The sequence below is a fragment of the Trachemys scripta genome, chromosome 7, assembly GCF_013100865.1.
Source record: "Trachemys scripta elegans isolate TJP31775 chromosome 7, CAS_Tse_1.0, whole genome shotgun sequence".
Lineage (NCBI taxonomy): Eukaryota > Metazoa > Chordata > Testudines > Emydidae > Trachemys > Trachemys scripta.
Genome location: NC_048304.1, coordinates 115,300,847 through 115,313,111, shown reverse-complemented (window position 1 = coordinate 115,313,111; position 12,265 = coordinate 115,300,847).

Sequence of the window (12,265 nt, the reverse complement as noted above, 5' to 3'; positions counted from 1 at the left end):
TGCCGCGCCGCGCTCCCCCCGCCGCCCCTTACCAGGTGCCGCCCCAAGCATGTGCTTGGATGCCTGGTGCCTAGAGCCGGCCCTGGTGGCTGCATGGCACCTCCTAAAGGGATGCAAATACCTTCATTTCAATTCCATTGAGACGGTATTTGCTAGGTATACTACACATGCTCATTTACTACATTGCATAATCTTGTTGATGTTTTTTCTGGCAAGAGCCAAATCTTGAAGTCAGTGAGAGTTTAGCCCTAGAACTGAGTAATATATGTCAGGGTTTGGCTTCAGGTCTGCATAGTTCATCTCTTGTATTTATTCCGGTTTTTTACTGTAATTATCTCTTCCTTCCTGTGATTTAATTTTGCTGTGGTTTTGAGTTAGCACTTTGTTTTTGTGAAAGATCCTGGCCCGGGTTTTCAAATCTGAGTCTCCTAAATCCATATTATTGCACCTAATTTAAAATCAGGCCAGACTTTCAGAAGTGCTGAGCACCTACGTCTTCAATGTACTTCAATTGGATTTGTGAGTTCTCAGCACCTCTGAAAATCATGTCCGACTGATTTAGGTGCTTAAATATAGATATAGGCACCCAGGTTTGAAAAGTTTGGTTTGTGGATACTTAGCCTTTGATAGTCACTATTTTAATATGCAATCAAAGGAATTAGATTGCTATGATTATTAGGGCTGTCAAGCGATTCAAAAAATGAATCGCGATTAATCGTGCTGTAAAACAATAATAGAATACCATTTATTTAAATATTTTTGGACATTTTCAAATATACTGCTTTCAATTACAACACAGAATACAAAGTGTACAGTGCTCACTTTATTTTTGATTACAAACATTTGCACTGTAAAAAACAAAAGAAATAGTATTTTTCAATTCACCTAATACAAGTACTGCAGTGCAATCTCTTTTTCATGAAAGTTGAACTTACAAATGTACAATTATGTACAAAAAATAACTGCATTCAGAAATAAAACAATGTAAAACTTTAGAGCCTACAAGTCCAATCAGTCCTACTTCTTGTTCAGCCAATCGCTCAGACAAACAAGTTTGTTTACATTTGCAGAAGATAATGCTGCCTGACAGTGAGAACAGGCATTTGCATGGCACTGTTGTAACTAGTGTCACAAGATATTTACATGCCAGATGCACTAAAGATTCATATGTCCCTTCATGCTTCAACCACCATTCCAGGGGACATGCATCCATGCTGATAACGGGTTCTGCTTGATAACCATCCAAAGCAGTGTAGACTGTTGCATGTTCATTTTTATCATCATGAGTCAGCTGCCACCAGCAGAACGTTGATTTCTTTTTTGGTGGTTCAGGTTCTGTAGTTTCCGCATCACAGTGTTGCTCTTTTAAGACTTCTGAAAGCAAGCTCTACACCTCATCCCTCTCAGATTTTGGAAGGCACTTCAGATTCTTAAATCTTGGGTCGAGTGCCGTAGCTATCCTTAGAAATTTCACATCGGTATCTTCCTTGCATGGGTCATCATCTGAGACTGCTATAACATGAAATATATGGCAGAATGCGATATAAAACAGAGCAGAAGACATACAATTCTCCCCCAAGGAGTTCAGTCACAAATTTAATTAACACATTGTTTTTTTAACAAGCATCATCAGCATGGAAGCATGTCCTCTGGAATGATGTCCAAAGCATGAAGAGGCATATGAATCTTTAGCATATCTGGCACATAACTATCTTGCGATGCCAGCTACAACAGTGCCATGTGAATGCCGGTTCTCACATTCAGGTGACATTGTAATTAAGAAGTGGGCAACATTATCTCCTGTAAATGTAAACAAACTCATTTCTCCTAGCGATTGGCTGAACAAGAAGTAGGACTGAGTGGACTTGTAGACTGTAAAGTTTTACATTGTTTTGTTTTTGAGTGAAGTTATGCAACAAACTATCTACATTTTTAAGTTGCACTTTCATGATAAAGAGATTGCACTACAGTTCTTGTATGAGGTGAATTGAAAAATACTATTTCTTTTGTTTATCATTTTTACAGTGCAAGTATTTGTAATAAAAAATAATATAAAGTGAGCACTATACACTTTGTATTCTGTGTTGTAATTGAAATAGATATATCTGAAAATGTAGAAAAACATCCACAATATTTAATAAATTTCAGCTGGCATTCTATTGTTTAACAGTGCGATTAATTGCAATTCATTTTTTCAATCGTGATTACTTTTTTTGAGTTAATCACGTGAGTTAACTGCGATTAATCGACAGCCCTAAATTATTATGTACTTACATGAACTTATGCATCAGCCTGAATACTACAATTATTCCAAATAGATAAACAGACCAATGGATTTAAAAATGACTTCTTATTGTGCAATATGGTTTTTATAACAGATTAAGACACTCACCAAAGCAAAACACATGCAGATGGCAGACTATAGGCAGAAGAGAGCACGCCATTGCCACAAGGAGGTGACCGCTAATACAGAGCATTTTTCTCTGGCAAAGGGAAGTCTAGTCAGAGCAGGTGCACTAAATTAAACTTTTGGCTCTGAGGTTTTCATTCAGAATATCAATAAACTCTTGCTCTTGGATTATAGGAATGCTCTCTCTATTGCAGTGGCCGCTTCAGAGCCAGGCAAACAAATGAAATTTTGATAAGCTGATTTGCCAGTGATGTTATTACAGTTATTTTTAGTCCCTTCACAGCACAACCTGCTAGGATTTCACTTTATTACTTTGAGTCTTGTTGGTTGAGATGAATCTCAGAAATTTGCTCCTTTTTTAACACGAGGCTCTTGCATGGACAGCTGGAGTTTGAGCCGTTGCTGGAAGCCTGGTGAGATAAGACATGTGTTTATGGCTCTACTCACACTTCTAAATAATAGTTTTGCAATCTATGGGCCTGATCCTGCGTCCTTACTTACATGACTAGAATCATTGGCTTCAACCACTATCAGGTGAGCAGAGATTTTTCACTTAACTTTCAAGGGTGCATAGACCTAGTGCTGGCCCTCTGCAGAGGGGTGAATTTCATCCTAAATTTGCATGAATAATTATGTTAGCAGACCAGACAGAGATAAAGGGCTTCTTTTATAGCTGCGTTTTAGTTCATGTGAAATAATGCAAAACCATGAAAACCCTGTCTCTTTCCGTTTGTTTCATTTTGATTTATGCATCTTGTCACAGTTGGTTCTGAGGTTTGTGGTGGACATCTTAATTTTGTGCCACCGTAATCCAAAGATAAGAAATAAAACAAAGTCCCCCGCGCCCCCGCCCCACACACACACACAATTTTTTTTCTACATATGGTCACTATCAAATATAACCCTCAGTAAATAGACTTGCAGGAAATCGTGAGCAAAGCATTTGAACAGAGAGATTCACAATAACTCATAGTTCCACGTTTTCTTTGTCCTTCCTGACCAAAGATGACGCTGGTGACAGTATTATGCCTGGTGAGTACGGTTGGGGCTATAAAGGCTGATGTGCAAGTGGCAGTCCTTTCTACATGAAATGCCCAGTAGCTCGATGCAGCGAAAGAGATTACAGTCTGTGCCTGAGAGTCTGCTGTGGTTATGAATCAGCCTCTATGCCTCCGGATCCGTAAAGCAGTTAATCTCGAACTAGGAAACTGCATCGTTGACTACTGATTGCCAGTGTGATCTGTTGCTGACGACTCCCAGCTGTCAGCATCAGTGTTGCACTGTTTCAAGTTATGCTTCAGAGCATCCTTGAAGTGTTTCTTCTGGCCAACTCATATGCAGTTGGTTGCCCACTTTCAGTTCGCCATACAGCAACTGCTTTGGTATTCGTGTGTCATCCATCCTCAGCATATGACCACCCGCCCAGCCTAACTGTGATGTGACAAGCCTGGCTCCAAACCCCGTGGAGTGACTACATTCCAGAACCTCATCAGTGGTCACTTTATCCTGCCATGTGATGGCACGCAGGTGTCATAAATGGAACTTATCTAGCAACTTAATGTGATGCCTGGAGCAGGTCCAGGTCTCACACCCATGCAACACGTTTCACAGCACAACTGCTTTATAGACTTGGTTTGAAGCGTGATGCTGTGTTGCTGCCAGACTCTGCCTGGTAGTCTGCCAAATGATGAACCGGCTTTATCGATACGACTTGTCAGCTCCTTGGCTATAGTAACATTTGACAATATTCTATCAAGATAGCAGAAGTCTGTAATAGCATTCAGCTGTGGGTTGCTGACGGGAACTTCTGGTTTCATGTAAGGTTTCCCTGGGGCAGGCTGATACCTGTCTTGTTCAGATTGATTGTCAGTCCATACCTTTCTGCAGATTCTGCGAATCTGTCCATAATAAATTGTCTCTTCTACGGTAGTGCCTGTAGAGCAGAGTCATCAGCATACAGCAGCTCATGAACAATTGCCTTAAAGACTTTGGTGGAAGATAACAGCCTGTTGAGAATAAATAATTTCCCAGAGGATCAGAAACATATCCTGATGCTGGCATTTGGGTCTTGTGTAGTCTCACCAAGCATCACTGCACAAAAGAGATTGAAGAAGGGTGGACCAATTATGCAGCCCTGCTTAACATGATTAGTGATAGAAATGGGTCCGACAGAATACCATCTACGCAGACTCGTCCAAGCATTCCATCATGAAATCACCATCCTGTTGGTGAATTTTTCTTGACAACCAGATTTACGTCGGAATTGCCAAAGCCCAGGTCTACTGATGGCATCAAACGTTTTGGCCAAATCAATAAAGTCAGTGTAGAGGTCTTGTTGCTGTTCTCTGCATTTTTCCTGCATCTGACAGGCTACAAATATCATGTCCGCTGTTCCCCGTGTTGGCCTAAAACCACATTGTGACTCTGGCAGCATGTGATTAACAATGTTGCATAGCAGATGATCAAAGAGTACTCTAGTGAGAACCTTTCTGATGATGGAGGTTAACAAGATACAGTGATAGTTACCAGTCAGATATTTTACCTTTCTTCTTGTATATGGTGACAGTGATGGTAGTGTGACGTTGCACTCCATATGCTTTATAAATATATGTTTAGAAATGTGAATATGAGGTTACTGGAATATGCTTTATGCAAAAGGTCTTTTGTAAGGTATCATTACAAAGCTTATAATCTACTGAGTGTGTTCATCCTATTTGTATGAATGTATCGTTCTTGTATCTGAAGCTAGAAATATGAAGTATTACTCTGAGGTCCTATTGTAATTATGCAAAGTGTGGGCCATTAATGGTGGCTTGGAATCTTGATGGCTCCCATTAACTAGGACAATTGGTTGTAAATGGCTCTGTTTTCTTGTAAGCCTTCCTGTATACCTGTGTGCCAGCGAGTGGATAATGAAGTCTTACAGTGACATGTGATCATGTCACCTGAACTGGAATCCATCTTAAACCTGGTGTTTTCCATTTAGAAGGAGGGGTGGGAACCCAGGGAGAGACAAAGGATTCCCACCTTGTGCCAAAACTATAAAAGGGGGTGGAACAGAACAAAGGCTGCTGCCAGTCATGAGAAATCCCCAAGTTACCACCTGAGCTGGAATTAACAAGGGCTGTACCAGGGGAAAGGATTGGGCCCAGACTAGGAAGGAGTCTAGTCCATGAAAGAAGCTTATTGGAACATCTCTGAGGATGAGATTTTACTTGTAAACAGGTTCTTTATGTATTAGGCTTAGACTTGCGTGTTTTGTTTTATTTTGCTTGCTAACTTACTTTGTTCGGTCTGTTATTACTTGAAACCACTTAAATCCTACTTTTTATACGTAATAAATTCACTTTTGTTTATTAATTAACCCAGAGTAAGTGATTAATACTTGGGGGAGCAGACAGCTATGCATATCTCTCTATCAGTGTTATAGAGGGCGGACAATTTATGAGTTTACCCTGTATATGCTTTATACAGAGTAAAACGGATTTATTTGGGGTTTGGATCCCATTGGGAGTTGGGTGTCTGGGTGCTGGAGATAGGTGATCTGCTGAGCTCTTTTCAGTTAAGTCTGCAGCTTTGGGGACATGGTTCAGACCCTGGGTCTGTGTTGCAGCAGGTTAGCATATCTGGCTTAACAAGGCAGGGTTCTGAAGTCCCAAACTGGCAGGGAAAAAGGTCTCAGAGGTAGTCTCAGCACATCAGGTGACAGTCCCAAGGGGGTTTCTGTGATCAAACCCGTCACAGGTAGTACTCCATATGTTGAGAAATAGCCCATGTAGTCACCTCAGCAGGATCTCACCTCCACACTTGACTATTTCTGCAGGAATGCTATCAGATCCAGGAGCCCTGCACTTCCTCATGGCACTGATCGCAGTGCTGATTTCTTCAAGAGACAGGGCTGCGTTCATGCTGTCCTTATATTGACATATGCAACTCCGGAGCATTTCCCTGGAAATTTAACCCTATACATTTTCAATCAATGACATTGATAGACACTATCTAAAGTGACATGACTGAGGTTTAAATTTCTCAATCATTTCCAGCACTGGAGCATCAAATTAAAACGTTATTAGACATTTATCAAAGAGAATTGGTTTGAATCCTCAGATTAGGAAGGAAATTGACATTAGCTCAAAATTGCTACATACATTTCCATGCTGGGATTTTTCAGAGTAATTATTGGCTTTTTGGATTAAATAACTGCAATCTTATGGGGCTCTACAAGCCACATGTCTAACACTGATGGATCCTACTGCTTCATCCCTTTTCAGGTCACACTACACATTCCACTACTATCTTGGGAGCATGTTAAACACCAGCTACTAAAACTAGACATTTTTAAATTGGCAAATCCAGATAACTTTCCTCCAACAGTTTCAAAAGAGCTGGCTCAGAAACTTGCGGGACTGTTTTTATTGATTTTGAATAAGCCTTGGAACCTGACAAAGGTCCAGAAGGCTAGAAGAAAGCTAAAGTTGTAAAGAGTTTGGCACAACTTTAGCACAGCGGGATGGTTTCTTCCTGCAACCTCAATAAGGATTCTTTAAAATACAGCCCGCTCTCCTGGACTCCTTTCCCCCTCATGCTAGTCCCCCAGGGGATCCTGCCCATCAGTTCCCTGAGAGAGTCAAAGTCTGCTTTTCTGAAGTCCAGGGTCCAGAGTCCTCCATTTCTCTTTCCTTACCATGACATAATTCTGGCAGGGTTTGAGCAGGGTTACACTTGGCATATCACTGACAGTAAAGAGCAAAGGGCAGACACAAAACCCACCATTAGGGGAGCTTTATTTGAAGACATTAAAAACAACACAACCCCCAAATCAGCTGCTTAACTAAAACCAGTCACTTCGTTTCATCAGTTTCCTGTTTGCATTTTACGATCTGTTTTTCTTAATGTGATAGGTGGAAAGGTAAGGTCTGAGCAAATAGGTGTTGCAGCTTATAAATCAAGCACCAGGCTTAGATCAATAGTGGGCACCTGTCTCATCCAGAGAACTTTGAAAGAGCCTAGAGGCCCTGGAAAGTGTTAAAATATAAATGTGGGAACCATTAACAAATTAGTAATTATGTAACCAAATAAATTCTCAAGTAGAAGAGCCCCCAACTGCTAACCATCAAGCTATAGTCAGTCTCCCTCTCTCTCTCTTTCTGGCCCAAAGACTAATTATTTATACATAGTGGAACAGCTTCAACAAAAGAGATTGAGCGAAAGCAAAACTGACTCTGAGCTGACCGGAGAATTTTGTAAAAACTGATAAGGTTCTGCAAAACATTTTGATTTTGATGAAATGGCATTTTCTGGAGGAAAAAAAAATGTCAAAACATTTTCAACCAGCTATATGCCTGCTAATGGGTATCATGAAAAACTGCTTTTAGTAAGGAAACAGCTGCATTGTTAGAGAATATTGAAGCACGGTTGTTGTTGTTTTTTACTGTGTGTGTGGGGACAGGTGTGCGTGCGGACATCTGCAAGTTAATTTTGCTTTTTTAGGACCTAATCCCACAGTACTAAGCACTCTCAGCTCTGAAGTCAATAGGAGTTGATAAGTGCTCAGTATCTCACAGGACTGGGCCCATCCACTCAAACTCAAAGTGATAACTCTATTGAAATCACATACAATACATGGCAGTTTATCTCTGTTTTTATGGTGTCCTCTCCTGAATGTGTACTATTGTGCAACCAGCCCTTCTGTTATTTAACACATTTGTTTTATATTTTCATTGCATTGTTTGACACAGAACAACCATATGCAGTATCTGGCACGTTGTCATGTATAATCAAGAGATAATGTCAATGGAATTGCATGTTGTCACAGGATAACCGTCTCCTGCTGCTAGAGAAATGCCAAAATGAAGCTGAGGCATTTATGGAAAATAATCGTCAAGAAAAGCAGAGCTGTTTATTTTAAAAAACAATAGATGTGGATCTTGTGGCAACCTTCCACCATGTCTGTATTTCTCTAGTAACAAATGTCTAATGTGACTGGATATTGATACAGTCAAGCAAGTGGCAGTTTTTCATTGGCACAGTCTTGATAGGGTGAAGTCTGATTACTTTGTATCAAAGGCCTTTTGGGATATTTCTGATTTTGCTGGAAATGTTTAGGCAACCTGTGTGAAATGGTTCATCAGAATTACGATACATTTAGAAGGGGTTTATGTAGCAAGAAAGAAGAGCGAATGACAGATATATGTTTAGTTTGTCTGGACAGAAATTTTATCCTGCAGTTCCTGGGACATTCAACCTTCACTCATACAGTTTGTGTGAACAGAGGCCCTCAATTGATATACTTTTTTATATTCCGTCGGGGTCCATTTGTTATCCACTGTGCAATGGGTATGTTGCTAGAACTGACCCACCCTAATTATTTAAAATAAAATACTTCCAGGAAAAAAATAGATTAGTTATTCATTAAAAACTGTGACCTGAAGTGCAGGCAGAAACAATCCATCCAAGAGTTTTGAACTCACTCCTCTTGACCTGACATCCTTAAATAATTTGCACACAAAGAACTATATTAAAATCATGCTAAGCATCTCGTCTGAAACTCACAAAAGCCAGGAAATTTAGAGTTAAAGGTGACCTGCAAAGGTATCGTTCTGAAAACGAGTTAACCCTCCAGTTATCAGCCAAATGCTCTAAAAAGCAAGGGGCAGAGGGGTGGCCAGCACATAAATTCTAAATGTACCTTTGGGTTTTCCTTTTGAGACAACCCCAAAGCTATGCTGGCTCCAGCTCTTGTGTGACATTCCAGAATTATGTCTGCTGGCACAACAACGATACCAGGAAACCCAAGGGACTACGGACCTTCTGACTTCTTGTGTGGCCTTTGGCAAGTCACTTAATCTCTCTGGGCCTTGAACTTACCTACCTTTGCAAAGCATCTAAGACATATAGAACAGCAAAGGATTATAGTAATAATTAGTATTTGACTAGTCAGGTAAGGTCATTTATTAATGATATAAAGGTACAATCAGGACAATGGGTATGAATGACAGATGGGTGGATGAGTGTCTTGTGTACCTAAAGCACAGGAGTGCTAGGCTGTATCCCTACCTGTGTGATCTTGGCCAGCTCATTAAGGCTCAAATTTTCTATCCTGTCCACTACTTTGGGATATCTCAATTGGTGGGTGTTTGAGATATCTAGGGCCTGCTTTTCTAACGGGCTGAGCACCCACAACGCCCATGAAGTAAATGGGAGCTGCAGATGGAAATCACATCCCAGGTGTCGCAGACTGGGCCAAAATCACTGGAAACTTTTGAAATATTTGGCTTTAACCCCTCTGCCTCATGCTTTCCCCACCTGTAAAACCGGGACAATCCATGTGTGAGGCTAAATTCATCCGTGTTTGTGAGGTGCGCAGACAATACGACAATGACCTCCTTAGAAATGCTTCTAGATTGTAGGATAGCTTTGAAAGGGGATCCAGTCAGCCTGGTTTCAGGGAACCTAAACAGATAGCTTTAGACTGACTGATATGCTGAATCCTGCTCCGCCCCTCGCTATTTGTGGCAGTCAGCACATAACTTGCTAGGGTTAACTCACCAGTTAACAATAAAACCCTTTGCAGGTCATGTTTACAGCAGAACTTCATCCTTATCTCCCACTGTAATGGGCTCTTCCTGCTAGAGGGACTCGGGAGGAGGACAGGCAGGCACCATCTATTCCTGTAATTATGGGGGTGCCGGGTGGAGGAGAGGGGAAGAGACAGGGAGGGAATGGATTGGCAGCTATTGACAGTCGTCGTCTCCTGACACAGAGGAGCAGAACCTTGTCCCGGGCGGTTAGCCACGATCCTTTCTGACGCTATTTGCTCTACGTTTGGGGTAAGGCGCTCCCTCCACCCTTCAAGGCCCAGAGCCAAAGTTCACCGGAGCGCTGGGGAGTAGTGAGCAGGTCTGAGCTGGCCTGGCCGTTTAGTCAGGGTTAAATAGTGTGTAAATAAATACAGAAATAATTCACCCTCAGGTTGCAACCACCTCTGAGCCTGGAGGGGATTTTTAATGGCTGAGCTCAAAGAACAATGACACAGCCTGAGCTGAATAAATAGAAATGGGGGGAAATAAAGACTCCGATTGCTCTTGTGCTGGGTGGAGTAAAGTGTAAAAGTCCCAGGCAATAATGTAATACACACTGGTGATTAAAAAAAACAAATAGGCCTGATTCTCATTTCCACTGTGCTGGCAGTGCCCAGGAGACGTCAAGGGGAAGTCAATAATATTTACCCCCCTTTTCAGGCTATTTTCCAACATCAAAGCAGTGTAGAGGGGTGTACATATAAATGAGAATCAGGCCCAATGAGCCCTTATTTGTGATAGTGGTAGCAGTTTCAGGGGATGTTGCTGTGGATAAGACTGGAGTTTGCATATAATCTGTTATCCAGATAGTCTCTCACTGGGATAACACACATACCACACATGTAAAGTGTTTTAGTGATTATTAATGAAGAAGAAGAAGAATAGTGTGCAGTTGTGTTTTATTTCATCTGTGCATCTCAGTGGTATTAGCCCCATGTTAGCCCCCACAGAGAGACTTGCCCAAAGTACAAGAGCAAAGCCCGAAATAGAGCCCTGCAAATCTGCAGATATCCGCTTTATATCCACGGATGTGGATCTCCACAGACCATGTTTGCGGATCGGATGGGGATACAAATGTTGTATCCATGCAGGGCTCTAGAAATCGAACCCAAGCCTTCCAACTCCCAGGCTTAGGAATGATACAGTGATTGAATCTGGGAGCCCTTCACAAAGCCAGAATAAACAAGACTTGTGATGGAGAGCTATGCAGGGCTTGGAAAGGACAGAACCATCTCCTGTCACACACCAGGCAGCAGGACACTCACACAGTAACTGTGGGCTATAGCAACCAGGTGAGCAAACCTTTGTATTCAGACCCTCCACCCCATGCCATCCTGCCCTCCCTGTTGCTGTGCTGAGGGCTGCTATGAAACAGTGGTGCTGAGTCTGCTCGTGCCATCTCTTAGTCACACTACGTTGCAGAGCAGCGTAGACTGCACAGGTTTGAAAGGTCTTTGATACATCTGCCATGGCTGGCCGGATTGCTCCCTATTCGTTATTCTGTACTTTGCTGCTACCGTATTTGTCACTTAAAACTAAAATCAAAATACAATATTTGGGGGAGACAAAAGGATCTCTGTTCTTAGCAAAGGATTTTATTATTATTTAATGATAAAAATACTTGACACTCACAGTGAGCTACAGTTCCAGAGCATTGAACAGCTATTTAATACTAAAATGTGCAAAGTGCAGCCAGCCCATGTCAGGAGCCTTGAGACACAGATTCTGAGGTCTGTGTTTCCTCCACAAGGGTTGGTGCCATCACTTAAAAGCAAAAACAGTGGCGGGAATTGCATTCCTGCTGCAGCTATAGGTGTTGATGATGTTATCAGCCATTCCTGGGGAATTAGAGACCACTCAGCTCAGAGCTTGGGTGGTAAGTGATAAAGGACCTGCTCCAAAGCCCAAAGAAGACAATAGAAAGCCTCTCATTGACTTCAACGGAATTTGGACCAGGTCCAACATCCAAAGTGAATATTTTGTTTGAATACGTTTATTCCTAGAATCATAGAAGATTAGGGTTGGAAGAGACCTCAGGGGGTCATCTAGTTCAACCCCCTGCTCACAGCAGGAGCAACCCCTACTAAATCATCCCAGCCAGGGCTTTGTCAAGTTGGCCCTTAAAAACCTCTAAGGAAGGAGATTCCACCACCTCCCTAGGTAACCCATTCCGGTGCTTCACCACCCTCCTAGTGAAATAGTGTTTCCTAATATACGATCTAAACTTCCCCCACTGCAACTGAGACCAGTACTCCTTATTCTGTCATCTGCCACC